Genomic DNA, 18,349 nt, shown 5'->3' with positions numbered 1-18,349 from the left:
AGGGACCATGGTAGTTATCGAATCTTACCCTTTTGCTCTATGGGTGAGGAAACAGGCCTAGAGAAACACTGTGACTAGTTTAATGCACAGACTGTTGTGGGTGAAGCTGATATCAGAAGCCAGCTTCCTTGCTGCCAGCTCAATGTTGCTTGAAACATGCTACTCAGCTTTCGCTGTTAGATTTTTTCATCATATGCATAAATTCATGGTAGGACACGAGAAAGTAATGCTTTCATGGTTTATAAAGGACATTTTAAAGAATCTTCCCATTCTGATGATGCTCTGGGAGAACAGCACATGGCTTGGCCTCCTGTGGCTGTTGGCTCAGGTCTGCATTCTGCTGATCTCTCACTGTGTGATACTGTGCATGCTACTGAGCCTTTGGAGCCTCAGATTAGATAGATCTCCTGTGTTCTTACCAGCCATCCCAACGCTCATGCTGCTACCTCCATGCCATTATACAAAGATTTATAGTCTTTAGGATCCTCAGGTTCCTAATCTGTACATGGAACGATGGTATTGCTACATGGATTTATTTGCTGCCCTAGTTGTTTCACGTACAAACCTCCTTCTCTTTAGGCAGCTGGATGGGAATCATCATTGCTTCCTGGCAAAATGGCGTACAAAGATGTTAACTCCAAGCCTTTCAACTTCAGAAGCCCTGGTTCAGATGTGAGACAAGTTTTGACAAAATGGGTGATTAGATAGGTGTCCTGTGTTTCTACCAGCCAAACCAATCCTAATTCTGCTACCTCCATGCCATTATATAGATGTAAAGACTTGAGATGAGAGGGAAGAGAGTCGAATAGATGAGAAAACTAGATGTTCATAGGACTTTTAAGAGGTCTCTCACTGAACCCTTACGTTGACTAGCTCCAAATGAGGGCATCGATAGGACTCACATAAACCTTTGAGATGTAAGAATATTAAGGACCAGAAAAATATCTGAATCAAAAAATGTCCACTGAATACTAAGTAAATTAAGTATAAAAACAGGTCTACATCTAGACACACCATACATGAAATGTAGAAAGTGAGAATCCCCAAAGCCCCAAGTCAGCAGTGGTCACCTTCAAAGTAACAAGGATGAGGATGGCACCATGATGGAGAAATAAAGTGGAAGCCAGGCAGCTTTCCAACACCAGCGGTATTTATTTACTTATTATTTTGATAGGCATTTGTTTTCATGAATAAGTTCTTTAGTGGTGATTTTTGAGATTTGGGGGCACCTATCAGCCAAGCAGTGTATACTATACCCCATAAGTAGTCTTTTCTCTCTCACCACCCCCGACCCTTTCCCCCTAGTCCCCAAAGTCCAATGGATTGTTCTTGTGCCTTTGCATCCTCCTAGCTCCCACCTATGAGTGAGAACATACAATGTTTCATTTTCCATTCCTGAGTTACTTCACTTAGAATAATAGTCTCCAATTCCATCCAGGTTGCTGCAAATGCCATTATTTCATTTGTTTTAAGACTCAGTAGTGTGGCCGGGCGCTGTGGCTCACGCCTGTAATCCCAGCACTTTGGGAGGCTGAGGTGGGCGGATCACGAGGTCAAGAGATCGAGACCATCCTGGCCAACACAGTGAAACCCCGTCTCTACTAAAGATACAAAAAATAGCTGGGCATGGTGGCACGTGCCTGTGGTCCCAGCTACTCGGGAGGCTGAGGCGGAAGAATCGCTTGAACCCGTGAGGCGGAGGTTGCAGGGAGCCAAGTTTGCGCCACTGCACTCCAGCCTGGGCACAGACCTTAAAAAAAAAAAAAAGACAAGAGTAGTGTGGAATACTTTCTTTAAAGTGCAGAGGAAAACAACTTTCAACCTGGAATTCTGTGCCCATCCAACCAACCATTAAGGGAGAGTGTGACATAAAGATATGTTAAAATTATAAGAACGTAGTCAGATTGTTATGCATGACTCATTGAAATTACTTCTTAGGCGTGTCCTTTGTCAAAAAATAAAAGAATTCCAGAAGAGATGTGTTACAATAAAGAAATGTGTTGACTATATTAAATAATTATAATAATGTTTAAAATAAACTTAATAGTCATTTTGTTTTATTTTTAACACAAGTAGGAACAAAAATACCAGACAATAACAACTAAGATTAAAGAGAGTTAGTAATGAAGTTAAAATATTCTTAAGATCTGATCATGATTAAATTGTGACTTCATTAGAAAATATTAATTTAAGTATATGTGTTATCAGAGTACTTTTTTGGCAATGCAAACTTGATGCTGTTGCACTTATGGTGAAATATTACAATTGAGCCCCTCTTTCACCAAGACTTTCAGCATAGCAGGAAAATCCTTCTGAGTCTTACACCTTCATGTCACTCTTGCCTCCAGCACTTAGACTCCATCTGCTCAAATCTGTGCTCCATCAACACCACATGTTGGTACTTCCTGGAACAACCCCATTCGAGGTCACACCTCCATGCCTTTTTGCATGTCATCCTTTCGCTTGCAATGCCCTTTTTCTCGTTCCTTGTTTGGGCTTGTTTATTCTTCTTTTAATTAATTCAATCAATAAATATTGAATGTGATTAAGTGCAAGGATCCGGGTATGTGGGTGTAGGTGTGAAAGGGAGGGGGACAGGAGGTGAGAAAACACTGAACACCCATCTGGTTCCTGTCCTGCAGAATCTTACCACAATGACAGCTTGGTTTGGTTTACAATGTTGCTTTGGAGACTTTTTCTTATTCTACTCTCTGACGGCAGTGATGTCTTCCACTGCGCTCACATACCCCACGCTTTGCACTTAAAGTTTCTGTTTTCTGGTTACCTACTTGATACTTCACTAAGCTACTTCAGATCAGGGATCATACTTCCTTCATCTCTCTCACTTTATGCTCAGTAATTTTTAACAGTGAAGCTAACCAGCAACCCAAAGAAAAGTAGCTGCTTCGAAACCTGCCTCTTTTCTTCTTAGATGTTTCCACCTAGAGGTTCTAGGGAACAAGCAACCTCACTCATATCTTTCTTTTCCCCTTCAGAGACAAACTTCACTTTTTTTTTTTTTTTTTTTTTGAGATGAGTCTTGCTCTGTTGCCCAGGCTGGAGTGCAGTGGCACGATCTTGGCTCTATGCGGCCTCAGTCTCCCAGGTTCAAGTGATTCTCCTGCCTCAGCCTTCCAAGTGACTGGGATTACTGGCGCCCGCCACCATGCCTGGCTAATTTTTTAAATTTTTTGTAGAGACGGGGTTTCACCATGTTGGCCAGGCTGGTCTGAAACTCCTGACCTCAGGTGATCTGCCTGCCTCAGCTTCCAAAGTGCTGGGATTACAGGCGTGAATCACTGCACTCAGCCCAGGAAAACTTCACTGAACATATTTTTGGAGAAAACATTCTTTTCTTTGTCAGGGAGAATTGCTTTATTTTCTCTCTTGGAATAATTCATGCTCTAAGCCCACTTGAAACACTTAACCTTCATCTATGTGGTGATTTCACTTGTCTTTCTAAAATACTCCAAATGGAAACATGTACATTAGTATATCCCTATGTAGACAGTACATTTCTCAAAGTGGTATGTGATTAAACATGTTTAGATAAAAGTAAATGTTCTGATAAAAAATTAAAATGTGATCTCTCTCCTAAGTCCTCAGATATTCAGTAAGCTCTTATCAGTTCTTAACATGCTGGTACAACTGTCTAATAGGATCCCCTAAGTCAATGGACATGTCCTAATCTGTGATGTCAGTAAGGCAGTCACTATCCACATATGGCTATCAAGCACTCAAAATGCATGACTAAGAATGGGGAGTTGAATTGTGAACTTTGTTTAATTCCAATTAGTTAAGCTTAAGTTTAAACAGCTGTGTGTGGCTAGTGGCTCCCATACTGTACAGTACAAACCAAGAAGATGGGGGCGAATTTTTTTGTGAAAACAAGTTGATGTGGAACAAAAGAGAAATTGTTCCTGTTTGCAGGGAAGCTTAGAGGCAGAGGGAACCCCGTGGAAGTAAGTTCTGAGACTGAAGGAATTGTGGGGAGTTCCGGGGAAAGCTATAGAACTTGCATTTGAGCCAAATGTAATTAGGTAGCCAAGCAGAAGTGTCTCAGCTGACACCTAGGGTACACTTTTGAAAGAAGTCTTTGTCATTGTCTGAAATGTGACAGACTGAGTCTGGAGTTCTTTTGTTTCATCTGCAGCATATTTTTCTTCCTCTGCTTTCCCTAGCTGAAGGTTGAATGGGATTCCTTTCCCTTCCTCTTCAGATGACTGATGAACATCATTTGGAATCAAATAGTGGAGCTTCTCCTTATTTCTTCATTTGAGGTCAAGGGTCAATTGCCTACATTTTGGTCTGACAGCAACTCACTTATGACCCATTTTAACTAATGAACAGTTGCTGTTTTACTAGTGTTTAATGCCTGTTGGAAGTTTTTTCAAAGGGTCAAAAGAAGAACCTCAGCCAGACGAGCAGCGGTGTGGAAAGTATGGAATGAAATGGTGTTAGAAAGAGGCCAAAGAAGGTGTATTTTGGGAGAATGTAAAAAAATGGAGTCTGGTAGAAGGATTTGAGGTGACTGTACAATACGAAGGTGAGTCTTGTAAATTTTCCTAATTTTAAATCCTAAGACACAGCATGAACTAATCATTATATTTAAAAAGAAGAAAAAAATTACTGTGATTTTGTCCCTGCATCCACAGGGTGCAAAGTTTTATGGCTTTGGACTCTGTCCTTTCATATTTGACAGAGATAGTGATCATGATCCCGATGCAAGCAAACTCTGTAACATCTCCTGATAGTGAAGCCACTCCTACCAGTGGGAGAGAGGAAGTGAGTCACTGTAGAGGTGTCCATTAACTTTTACAGCCAATTTGAAGAAACTCTTGTCTTGAGAGCAGCAGGATCCATCCCCACTCACTCACCCCACAGTGGGAGACACGTGGCATGGAACTAACTCTCCTCCACCACTGCATGGACAATCCATTATCTATTTTCATGAAAAGCTCTGCCAGCTAGAAAGCATCAGTTGATTTGCCCAAGAGGCACAATGGAAGTTCCACTACCAAGATGTAAAATAAAAAGCTTTCATCGGTCAAGGTTTCCAACTCAGGCTTAACCTCCTTCATGGACCCTTCCCTAAACCAGCCCCGTCCTCTATAACATTTCCCACAGTGTATGGAAATTATTTGTTTATGGGCCTAAGGTCCTCAGTGAGGTGTCTTTTCTCAAGAATAGAGATGTGACTTTACGTATTTGTCTGTATGTCTGGCACTTCAGTTATGTTTAACAAATGCTCACCAGACAAATCGCAGTGTATTGAAATGCCCAGGGGTAGCGCTTGACACTTAGAAGGCCCACAATACATGTAAGTTTCTTTTCTTTGTATTTTCTTCTACAGATTTTTACAGACTAGCTTGGGCTTTTTGTCTCAATAATTTATGCACATTTTACAGATGCATATGTAGAAGAATGAAACGCTGTTATAATAGCAGGCACCGCAATTCATTTTGGGGAGAATTGTCTTTGATAGAAAAAATACCTTGGTAAGTAAATTGAGGTGGAGAGTGAGACCTAGGAAAATTGATCAAGAGAATGCAAGGCAGTAAAATACGTACCTAAATCGTTCTGCTTTTGAGCAATAGACTTGAAATGTGATGGAGGGGAGCAGGAAGAGAAAGGTGAAGAGGAAGAGAAAGGAGACCACAGAGTAGCAAAGCACTGTGATGTGTTCCAGAAGCCTTTAAAAACATGTCTGTCTAACATTACTAAACTTGTGTTTACTCTCTTGTAAATTGTAAGCTTTCTAAATTCTGCTATATTCCCAGAGGCCTTGTAAGAGTGGAGCTTTTGGGTTGCTTTGCTTTTATTTTTTTACTAAAATTTCAGTGTTGTGTTTATTAAAAAGCACATTTTGTATGTAGACTACAACTTCATTTTTGTAAAAGAAATAAGCCGTGCAAGTATTCACAAGTGAATTAATTTGTATGCACAGAAAAACATGCAAATTGGGAGACAACAGATGCTGGAGAGGTCGTGGAGAAATAGGAACACTTTTACACTGTTGGTGGGAGTGTAACTTAGTTCAACCATTGTGGAAGACAGTGTGGCGATTTCTCAAGGATCTAGAAATAGAAATTCCATTTGACCCAGCAGTCCCACTATTGGGTATACACCCAAAGAACTATAAATCATTCTACTATAAAGACACATGCACACGTATGTTCATTGCAGCCCTGTGTACAATAGCAAAGACTGGAACCAACCCAAATGCCCATCAGTGATAGACTGGACAAAGAAAATGTGGTACATATACACCATGGAATACTATGCAGCCATAAAAAACGATGAGTTCGTGTCCTTTGTAGGGACTTGGATGAATCTGGAAACCATCATTCTCAGCAAACTGACGCAAGAACAGAAAGCCAAGCACCGTATGTTCTCACTCATAGGTGGGTGTTGAACAACGAGACCATGTGAACTCAGGGAGAGAAGCATCACACACAGGGGACAGTTGGGGTGGGGGGTAGGGGAGGGATAACATGGGGAGAAATGCCAGATATAGTATGCACCTAAAGTAAAATAAATAAATTATATTAAAAAAAAGAAAAAAACATGCAAATCACACTAATCTGTGATTATTCTTGGGCAGTGAGGTGGGAGTGGGAAAACAGAAGAATTTCGACTTTTTATGTAATTTTGTATTGTTTGAAAATGGTCACTAGCATGTTTTATTTTGTAATTAGCCAAACAAATACATGAAATAATCCCTTTTCCAGTCAGCTCACCAGGCTGCTGGGAAGACCAATTATGATAATCTACGTGAAAATTCTTTAAAACTGTAAAGTGGGCCGGGCGCGGTGGCTCACGCCTGTAATCCCAGCACTTTGGGAGGACGAGGCGGGTGGATCGCGAGGTCAACAGATCGAGACCATCCTGCTCAACATGGTGAAACCCTGTCTCTACTAAAAATACAAAAAAAATTAGCTGGGCATGGTGGCGCGTGCCTGTAATCCCAGCTACTCAGGAGGCTGAGGCAGGAAAATTGCCTGAACCCAGGAGGCGGAGGTTGCGGTGAGCCGAGATCGCGCCATTGCACTCCAGCCTGGGTAACAAGAGCGAAACTCCGTCTCAAAAAAAAAAAAAACTGTAAAGTGCTCTGAAAACTCAGAAGTGCTATAAACACATAAGGGATTAGTTATGACATTGAGCAAAATGCCCCATGACTTTGGTTTCTTACTTCCTTATAATTAAAATAACGGAGCTGACCTAGATGGGTTCTTAAACTCCTGCCAGGTTCAGATTCTCTGTGGTGTGTCTCTGTTCCCTGCTTTTCAGTTTGCTGACTCCAATGGGTTGCCATAAAGCTGGATTAGAGATCTATAAATACCTTTAATGATTACGATTATTTGAGAACTTGTCTGTACATCTTCTGGCTTGGAAAAGCTATTTAACCAGAGGACCACAGCCTGTGATTTTTGGTTGCTTGCTTTCTCTCATTTTTCTTTTCATTTCACTTTAGATTTTGACGGCTTCAAAATTTCTCCCTTCCTCCCATCTTCTTCTCTTCCTCTCTTCTCCCCGGTCCTTTAAGTAATTTTCTTTCTACAATGTATCCACTTTTTTCGTTGTTTTTTTTTTTTTTTTTTTTTTTGGAGCCGGATTTTCGCTTTTGTTACCCAGGCTGGAGTGCAATGGCTGGATCTTGGCTCACCGCCACCTCCGCCTCCTGGGGTCAGGCAATTCTCCTGCCTCAACCTCCCGAGTAGCTGGGATTACAGGTGCGCGCCACCGTGCCCAGCTAATTTTTGTATTTTTAATAGAGACGGGGTTTCACCATGTTGATCAGGATGGTCTCGGTCTCTTGACCTCGCGATCCACCCGCCTCGGCCTCCCACAGTGCTGGGATTACAGGCTTGAGCCACCGCACCCGGCCCCATTTGTTTCTTGTGGTTGGCACATCTAACCATGTCATCTCCTCAAAATGACTAGGTGAAAATGTGCTTTCCATTATTACCAAATTCCTTGTTTAATTTTGTATTTTATGAAGATTTTTGTGATAGCATTACTTTATTTGCTTTAATTTATACAGAATAAAATGCACACATCTAAATATTAAACCAGAAGGATTTTGAAATACCTACATACCTGTGTAACATTAATCCAGATCAAGATACAGAACAGTTCCATCACCTTGGAAAATCCCTCCCGCCCCTTCCCAGGCACTCTTCCCACCAATCCTTCAGCTATTCACCGTGGATTACTTTTGCCTTTCTGTCAATTTCATATGAATGAAATCATATCATATATCCTCTTATGTGTGGATTCCTTCACTAACATAATGCTTTTGGAATTCATCTACATTATTGCTGGTATTAGTTTTTTTTTTTTTAATATTGCTAAGTACTATTTCATTATATGAATGTAACAGAATTATTATTCATTCTTGGATGATGGGCATTCTGGCTATTTCTGGTTTTGGCTTAAAGTTACTATAAATATTCTTTTTTTTTTTCTTTATTTCCTCTAAAAAAACCTGAGATACATGTGCAGAATGTGCAGATTTGTTCCATAGGTATACCTGTGTCATGGTGGTTTGCTGCACCCTCTGAGTTCCTTCACGTCTACTCCTCTCCCTCAACAGGCCCTGCTGTGTGCTGTTCCCCTCTGTGTTCATGTGTTCTCCATGTTTAATCCCACTTATGAGTGAGAACTTTCGGTGTTTGGTTTTCTGTTCCTCTGTTAGTTTGCTGACATTTATGGGTTCCCACTTCATCCATGTCCCTGCAAAGGACAAGATCTCATTCCTTTTTGTGACCGCATAGTATTCCATGATCTATATGTGCTACATTTTGTTTATCCAGTGTATCACTGATGGGCATTTTGGTTGGTTCCATGTCTTTGCTATTGTAAATAGTGGTGCAGTAAACATATGTATGCATATGTCTTTATAGTAGAATGATTTATATTCCTTTGGGCATATACGGATTAATGGGATTGCTGAGTCTCAAATAGTATTCCCACCAACAGCGTAAGAAGCATTGCTATTTCTCCACAGCCTCACTAGCATCAATTGTTTCCTGACGTTTTAATAATCGCCAATTGACTAACATAAGATGGCATCTCATTGTGGTTTTGATTTCCATTTTTCTGATGATCAGTGATGTTGAGCTTGTTTTTGTATTTTGTTGGCCACATAAATGTCTTCTTTTGAGAAATATCTGTACTAATCCTTTGCCCACTATTTGATGGGATTGTTTGTATTTTTCTCATAAACGTGGTTAAGTTGCTCATAAATTCTGGATATTACACCTCTGTCAGATGACTAGATTGCAAAATTTTTCTCCCATTCTGTAGGTTGCCTGTTTACTCTGATGACAGTTTCCTTTGCTGTGCCAAAGCTCCTTAGTTTCACTGACCCCATTTGTCAATTTTGACTTTTGTTGCAACTACTTTTGGTGTTTTAGTCATGAAGCCTTTGCCCATACCTATGTTCTGAATGTCATTGCCTAGGTTTTCCTCTAGAGTTTTGATAGTTTTGAGTTTTACATTTAAGTCTTTAATCCATCTTGAGTTAATTTTTGTATAAGGTGTAAAGGAGGGGTCCAGTTTAAGTTTTCTGCATATGACTAGCTAGCTTTTCCAGCACAATTTACTTAACAGGAGATCATTTCCCAATTGCTTGTTTTTATTAGGTTTGTAGAAGATCAGATGGTTGTAGATGTACGGTCTTATTTCTGAGGTCTCTGTTTTGCCCCATTGGTCTGTACGTCTGTTTTGGTACCAGTGTCATGCTGTAGTGGTTACTGTAGCCTTGTAGCATAGTTTGAAGTTAGGTAGTGTGATGCCTCCAGCGTTTTTCTTTTTGCTTAGGATTGTCTTGGCTATACGGGGTTTTCTTTGATTCTATATGAAATTTAAAACAGTTTTTTTTCTAACTCTGTGAAGAATGTGAATAGTAGTCTGATGGGAATAGCATTGAATCTATAAATTACTTTGGGCAGGATGGTCATTTTCATGATACTGATTCTTCCTATCCATGAGGATGGAATGTTTTTCCATTTGTTTGTGTCCTCTCTGATTTTTTTGAGCAGTGTTTTGTAGTTCTCTTTGAAGAGGTTCTTCACATCACTCGTTAGCTGTATTCCTAGGCATTTTATTTTCTTTGTAGTGATTGTGAATGGGAGTTGCTTCATGAGTTGGCTCTCTGCTTGCCCATTGGTGTAAAGGAATGGTTGTGATTTTTGCACATTGATTTTTTATCCTGAGACTTTGCTGAAGTTGCTTATCAGTTCAAGAAGTTTTTGGGCTGAGATGATGGAATCTTCTGAATATAAAATCATATCATCTGCAAACAGAGACAACTTGACTTCCTCTCTTCCTATCTGAATACCCTTTATTTCTTTCTCTTGCCTGATTTCCCTGGCCAGAACTTCCAGTACTATGTTGAATAGCAATGGTGAGAGAGGGCATTCTTTTCTTGTGCCGGTTTTCAAAGGGAATGCTTCAGCTTTTGCCCATTCACTATGATATTGGTTGTGGGTTTGTCATAAATAGCTCTTATTATTTTGAGATATGTTTCATCAATACATATTGAGAGTTTTTAACATGAAGGGATGTTGAATTTTATCAAACGCCTTTTCTGCATTTATTGAGTTAATGATGTGTTTTTTGTCTTTGGTTCTGTTTATGTGATGAATTACATTTATTGATTTGCATATATTGAGCCAGCCTTGCTTCACAGGGATGAAGCCGACTTGATGGTGGTAGATACGTTTTTTGATGCGCTGCTGGATTCGGTTTGCCCGCATGTTATTGAGGATTTTCACATTGATGTTCATCAGGGATATTGGCCTGAACTTTTTTTGGGGGGGTTCTGTCTCCTCCCAGTTTTGGTATTACAATATTACACTGGCTTCATAAAAGGAGTTAGGGAGGATTCCCTCCTTTTCACTTGTTTGGAATAGTTTCAGAAGGAATAGTAGCAGCGCCCCTTTGTATTTCTGGTAGAATTCAGCTGTGAATCCATCCTGTCCTGGGCTTTTTTTTGGTTGGTAGGCTATTAATTACTGCCTCAATTTCAGAGCCTGTTATTGGTCTATTCAGAGAATCGACTTCCTCCTGGTTTAGACTTGGTAGGGTGTAGGGATCCAGGGATTTATCTATTTCTTCTAGATTTTCTAGTTTATTTGCATAGAGGTGTTTGTAGTAATCTCTGATAGTATTTTGTATTTCTGAGCGGTCATTGGTGATATCCCCTTTATTATTTGTTATTGTGTCTATTAGATTCTTCTCCCTCTTCTTTATTAGTCTACCTAGTGGTCTATCTTATTTTGTTAAATTTTTCAAAAAATAAGCTACTGAATTCATTGATTTTTTTGGAGGATTTTTAGTGTCTCCATCTCTTTTGATTCTTCTCTGATCTTATTTATTAGATCTGAAGTTATTTCTTGCTTCTGCTACGTTTTGGTTAGTTTGCTCTTGCCTTTCTAGCTCTTTTAATTGTGATGTTAGGGTGTCAGTTTGATAGCTTTTTAGCTTTCTGATGTGTGCATTTAGTGCTATAAATTTCCCTCTTAACACTGCTTTAGCTGTGTTCCAGAGATTTTGGTATGTTGCCTCTTTGTTCTCACTGGTTTTAAAGAACTTTTTTATTTCTGTCTTAATTTCATTTTTTACCCAGGAGTCATTCAGGAGCAGGTTGTTCAATTTCCATGAAATTGAATGGTTTTGAGTGAGTTTCTTAATCCTGAGTTCTAGTTTGATTGCACTGTGGTCTCAGAGACTTTGTTATGATTTCAGTTCTTTTGCATTTGCTGAGGAGTGTTTTACTTCCAATTATGTAGTCGATTTTAGATTAAGTGCCACTTGGCACTGAGAAGAATGTATATTATTTTGACTTTGGGTAAAGACTTCTGTACATGTCTACTAGGTCCACTTGATCCAGAGCTGAGTTCAAGTCTGAATATCCTCCTTAATTTTCTGTCTCGTTGATCTGCCTAATACTGACAGTGGGGTGTGAAGCCTCCCACTGTAATTGCATGGGAGTCTAAAGTCTCTTTGTAGTTTTGTAAGAACTTGTTTTAAGAATCTGGGTGCTCCTGTGTTGGGTTCATATATGTTTAGAATAATTAGCTCTTCTTGTTGAATTGGGTAAGCAAAATGTGGGTATCCATGCAATGGAATATTATTCAGTCTTAAAAAAAATGAAATTCTGCAATATGTCACAACATGAACTTTGTTTTTCATTCATGTATTTATTCCACTGTCAAAATAAGTCATAATTTAAAGCTATAACACTTTTAAAAGATAAAGGAGAATTTGTTGGCAAAGCTGTGTTAATAAAACAGACACCAGTCTAAAGTGCAGCACTAAGCAGGTGTTCTGTGTTCCCATGGTGGAATAAATACACACAACTACACGTAAGATTTCACTGAAGATAGGAGATGAGGCAAATAACCCTTTGAAATGAACTGCCCAATGAACAGAGTCAGGCTACAAATAATTTCTTTTAACATCTTACTGCAAAGTGGAAAAAAATCCCCGAGATGACTACTAAGTTGAACCCCTCATTTTATGCACATGGCCTTGGCTTCTGTATTCTTTCCACAGCCACACCCAAATCCACAAAGGCTCCTGCAGCCCACGGTCAAAAATGCAACCTCAAGTCCCTGAGGCACAGACTGACATGAATGAGTCTGTGTGCAACTTTAATCCAGACCCTCCAGGGAAATCAGGATCACAAACACAGAGCACGGCACCGTTTCTTTAAACAATGGCTTTAACTGTGGAATGAGCTCTGACAAGCCATATGCATTTCATAAACCAAAATATCGTCTTCGTATCTTCCTATTTTTCTTGCATTTTAAAGAATGTTAAGCCATCCAAGTTAAAAAAAAATTAACAATGAAAAAGGAAATTCAAAGGGTTTATGCCAAAAAACCAAACCAGTCCTCTGCAGCCTAACTCATTTTCTGGGCTGCGCGGTCATGTAGACGGCGATCAGGTAGGAGACGGTCCCTCCCACGTCAGCGCCATGGTGCTCCGGTAGAGCGTTTGGCCAGGCAGACCTCCTTTCAGGTAGATGAGCACACCATCAGCTTTCTGGAAAAACTTCTGGCCGGGCGCGGTGGCTCAAGCCTGTAATCCCAGCACTTTGGGAGGCCGAGGCGGGTGGATCACGAGGTCAAGAGATCGAGACCATCCTGGTCAACAAGGTGAAACCCCGTCTCTATTAAAAATACAAAAAATTAGCTGGGCATGGTGGTGCGTGCCTGTAATCCCAGCTACTCAGGAAGCTGAGGCAGGAGAATTGCCTGAACCCAGGAGGCGGAGGTTGCGGTGAGCCGAGATCGCGCCATTGCACGCCAGCCTGGGTAACATGCGTGAAACTCCGTCTCAAAAAAAAAAAGAAAAAAAAAAAAAAAAAAAAAAAAAAAAAAAACTTCTGCAGCTCGGACTCTGTTTTTCCCAGCATAATCATACACTGTGGAATCGGAGGTCAGTTTAGTTGGTGTGGCAAATATGATAGGTGGTGCTTCTGTGGGAACCACAGGCTTTAATCCCTGCGGGCTACAGGCCTCCGAAGCCCATGCTCCCGCCAACTTCTGCGTGAAGCCCCTAAATTTGTAGTACCTGACGCCCGGGCCCGGCTTCCTGCATCCGCTGCTTGCACAATGGCTCCAGAGAAGGCTTTTTTTTTTTTTTTTTTAAGACGGAGTTTCGCTCTTGTTACCCAAGCTGGAGTGCAATGGCGCGATCTCGGCTCACCGCAGCCTCCGCCTCCTGGGTTCAGGCAATTTTCCTGCCTCAGCCTCCTGAGTAGATGGGATTACAGGCACATGCCACCATGTCCAGCTAATTTTTTTGTATTTTTAGTAGAGGCGGGGTTTCACCATGTTGACCAGGATGGTCTCGATATCTTGACCTCATGATTCACCTGCCTCGGCCTCCCAAAGTGCTGGGATTACAGGCGTGAGCCACCGCGCCCGGCCAACATGGATGAACTTTGAAGATATTATGCTTAATGAAATAAGCCAGTCACAATAAGACAAAAACTATGATTCCATTTCTCTGAGGCAGTTACAGCAATCAAAGTTACAGAAGCAGACGGTAGAGTGGTGGTTGTCAGGAGCTGGGTGAGGAAGATAGGGGACGTTATTGTTTAATGGGTACAGTGTTTCTGGTTTCCAAGGCAAAAAGAGTTATAAAGGCAGTGGTAATGGTTGCACTTTATGACTGTATTTAATACCACTAAATGGTACATTTAAAAATGTTAAGATGATATATTTTATGTTATGTGTATATAACCACAATAAAGGAAAGAAAACGACAGCTACTCAAAGAAAATGCCCCAGTCCTTCTTGAGAAGATAAGTCTTCTGCGGAGGAATAAGTATCCCCCTTACCAGGCCTCAGTTTCCTCATCTTTAAAACAAAGGGGTTGGAGTGGGTGATTTCTGACTTCACTTCTAACTCAAATAATGGATTTAGAGGGAAGCAGATGAGTCTGGTTGTCAGTGCCCTGGCTTTGGCATCAGAGACTCAGGTTCTCATGGGGTTCTGCTGTTTATTAGCTGGGGGACTTTGGGGTAGATATTTAGCTTCAAGAATCCTCTGTTTCCCTTCTAATAAAATCAGATCAGATATTAATTACACATCTGTCATAGGGAAGTTGTGAATATTAAATAAGATAATGAATGCAAAGTGTTTAGTATAGTACTTGGCACATAGTAAGAGCTTTATTAAGCTCTTAATATCATTTTTAAAAAGTGGACACTTCGGAAGCCAACATCGACAGATCATGAGGTCAGGAATTGAAGACCAGCCTGACCTATTAGAAATCAGAAAAAAGTGAGTGTAAAGTCAAATAGGTGGACTTCATGCTTTCTGGCTGAGGGAGGCTTGAGCCCTGGTACTGACATTAGGGAAATGAGGAGGCCATGTTTGTTTCAGGTCCTCCACAATGTAGTTGGGCATTGGATTTCATGTTATGCAGTGCTGTGTACTGAAAGATAGGCCTTGCGGCTCATGATTTCAAGTGAGAGCCATGGGTGTCGTTTGCTCCGAGAGTGGGAACTGGTGGTGGTGTGTCAGAGGGTGTTTCTCAGTTGTTTCAGCAATCTTGGCCTGGACTGACATTGACAAGCCATCTGGAAGCCCCAGAGCCAGAAAGTGAAAGCCGAGGAAGTTCCCGTGAGGATGTGGCGCTAAGTGTCAACTACAGGGTGCAGCCAAGTTGACACTGTGACCTCGGCGATAGCAGAGGCTCATCGCTCTGTTTCAGCATCTACCACAGTGCCAGCATATAATAAAGGCTCAATGTATGCTTACTGAATACATGAGGGAAACATGGTGAGAATCAATGGGTTTATGAACCAGCTGGGCTAGATTCCCTTTCCGGGCTTCCTCCTCTAGAGAGACTTCCAGCCATCTGGAGTTTATCCGGCAGTGGTCAGCTTGGGTAATAGAGGCAAATCCACGTCTCCTGCAAGAACGGGTTGGAAGCAGTCAGGAGCCAGCGTTTCAGGTAGAAGACTGTGTGGGCTAGACCAATTTCATGTAAAAACTAGGACACAGGATTTGTGTTGCTCCCCAGAGGAGAGAAGCTATTGATGTTGATACTCAGCTCCATTCTCATGCAGGGAGAGACCAAATCCCCTGAGAGTCCCTGGCCATGACATTGGTTACTCCTGGACTGGCTTTGTCAGGTTCTCTTCAAATTGATGACAAAGAATGGCTTTATTTTGGGCCAGAAATTGGTGTTCTAATGAATATGGTCATAATATAGTTGACCGACTATGTGGATGGTAATTTCCCTCCTTGTGGGGTCTCCAAAGGCTCAAGGTATTTCCTTATTCAAATTTTTGAACATAAAACAAAGTTGAAAGACATTTACAAAGGTGGGTTGTTTTTACCTGTATGCCTATCCTTTAGATTCTATCATTAAGATTTACTCTAGTTGCTTTATCACATATCTGTGTATTTGCCCAGCTCCCAGTCCATCCATTCATTTATCTTAGCTTTTTGATGCATGCCAAGGTAAACTGCAGACATCAGTACACTTTCCTCACTAAATCCTTCAGCATTCACATCTTTTACTGAAGTTAAATATTTATCTACGGTTTTTTTCTTTTGAGGTAAAATTTATATGCAATTAAATACTGAAATCATAAGTGAATATTAGATGAATTTTGACAAATGTTTGTGAAGATATGAAACATTCTCAACACCCTAAAAAGTTCCTTGCGCCATTTTTCCATCCATTTTGACTCCATCCATAGGCAACTACTGTTCTGTGGGGACTTTTTCCACGAGAACGTCTGTCGGTGGAATGAAAGAATATGTATATGGCTCCTTTCACACTCAATCAAATGTTTTCGATAGTCATCTATGTTGTTTTGTGTGTCAACAGTTTGTTCCTTTAGCCATTCCATGGAATGAATGTATCAGAGTTTATCGCTCCATTCTCATCTTGACAGATATTTGAATGTTTCTAGGTTTTGCTCTTAGGAGTAAAACTGCCATAAACATTCTTGTGTAAATCATTTTGCAAACATATATTTCAATTTCTCTTGGATAAATACTTAGAAATTACTGCATCATAGCATAGGTAGTTATTTAGTTCTATGAGAATCTGCCAGACATTTTCCCACACAATGCTTATACTTTCCAACCATTAATGTATGAGAAGGGAGAAAGCTTTCTCAACTTTGAAAGAGGCATCTCTATATATGTGTAAGTTTTTCCATCTGGGGATGTGCCTGATGACTTCAGTGACATGAGTGTGAGATACAGGGACACCGGCCATCACAACCACCTTGAAGCTGGGATTCAGGAAGAATGTTAATCATATAAGGAATCCTGTGACCAGCATGAGCTCCGGTGAGGCCACACAGGGTACTCAAGTGATCAGGGCATAGGAGACTTCCCTGATCACTTGATGGTAATCACTTTGACAGTAAAAAAGTTTCTCATTGGTGAAAAATTTTTCCATAAAGCAGCTAAATAAATTCTTTGTTCCTTCTTGGTAGTCCTTGAAGATAAGGATGGTCCAACAAAATCATAGCATATCAGCAGAAACACAGATCTTGGTAAGATTTACTACTTGGAAATCCAGTGTTGATGTCAAGTAGCAGCCAGCAGTTGGGATCACATGTGAGCCTGTGGATCACGGTGCATATTCAAATACAGAGTGCTTTTTGAAAGATGCTACAATAGCTCTTACAGGGCAGAGATGGTGGCTTAATTTTGCTCTTTATTCTAGCCCATATACTTAGCTGAGAAGGTTTCTTCATATCACTTTAAATAATGATGTCCCTTGTTCAACAATTTTCGAAACATTCTTTAGATAAGAATTTTATGGTCATCCTTTATTGCATTAGGCTTAAAATTAATCAATCTTATGGTTTTATTGCAAAGTCTTGCCTTGTTTTGTTCTTAAGATGATACAATTTACAACATGCAAGCTTGCTGTCTGTTTCCTCCCTTTATGTACATATAAAATGAGCAAACACATGGCCATGAAGCAGATGGTCATGGAATTGGTTCAGTGTTTGTGAGTTCAGCAAGGCAAGAGCGTCTCATCTGAAGCACCACCAGCAATGCCTGGACACAGTAGACAAAGTTGGTTCAGCTGGTCACCTTGGGATACATGCGTCCAGAAAGAAAGGCACTGAAAAGAAACCAGAATGACAGAATATCAGAACCAGGGGAATATGTGGAGGTAATTCAGTACCTCTTCCTTTTCAACCCACCAGGGAGGTAGTGGAGCAGAAGCAGAGGCGGGCCTGCCTGCTGTGCTCACATTTCAGTGGAGATTGTTGCAGTGAAGAGTTTCATTTATGATGAAGGAGAAATAAACTCCAGTCAGCTTAAATTCAGCAGGCTTATTGAAAAGGTGAAGAGGCATCTTGCAGAAGCAAAGCATGGCTGAGGCTTGCGGGCTCCGTCTGAGAAAATGAGCAGCTGAAAGTGGCTGCTGCTGCCCCTGGCTCTGGGGCCGCATGGTCTGTTTTCCCCCGTGAGCACCTCCTCTATTCCCGTGTCTTCCCTCGGCCTGGCAGTCTCTGTGCATTCATTAACACATAACTGAACATGGCTCTGCCAGCCTCAATGCTACCTGGCACTTTAGGTTAAAATAAAGGGGCATTTCCCCAGGATCTGTCCTAGCCCATGAGGAAGAAAGCCTCATACCAAGTCCTCCCCACAGAGCATTCATGATGAGTCATGAGGATGCTGAAGCTATTTTCTTCTGTCAACTCTGACTTGCTTTCTTCTAAGTCTGTTTTGTTCCTTCACATTAACTGATCTCTATAAAATAAGAGAATAAATGACTAGACTCCCATGAGTCTTTTACCGATAAACTCTAGTTCTGGGGATAGGGGCCTGATGGAGAA

At 40.9% G+C, this 18,349-nt stretch overlaps 1 pseudogene; it reads right to left on the bottom strand.

Moving 5' to 3' along the window:
- Window positions 1-12,740: 12,740 nt before the first annotated feature.
- LOC116545456 lies at window positions 12,741-13,644 on the bottom strand (annotated as a pseudogene).
- Window positions 13,645-18,349: the final 4,705 nt, after the last annotated feature.

This window comes from Sapajus apella, unplaced genomic scaffold (genome assembly GCF_009761245.1).
Source record: "Sapajus apella isolate SASKATOON/1434 unplaced genomic scaffold, GSC_monkey_1.0 scaffold271, whole genome shotgun sequence".
Lineage (NCBI taxonomy): Eukaryota > Metazoa > Chordata > Mammalia > Primates > Cebidae > Sapajus > Sapajus apella.
This window is presented reverse-complemented; position numbering and strand designations above follow the sequence as displayed.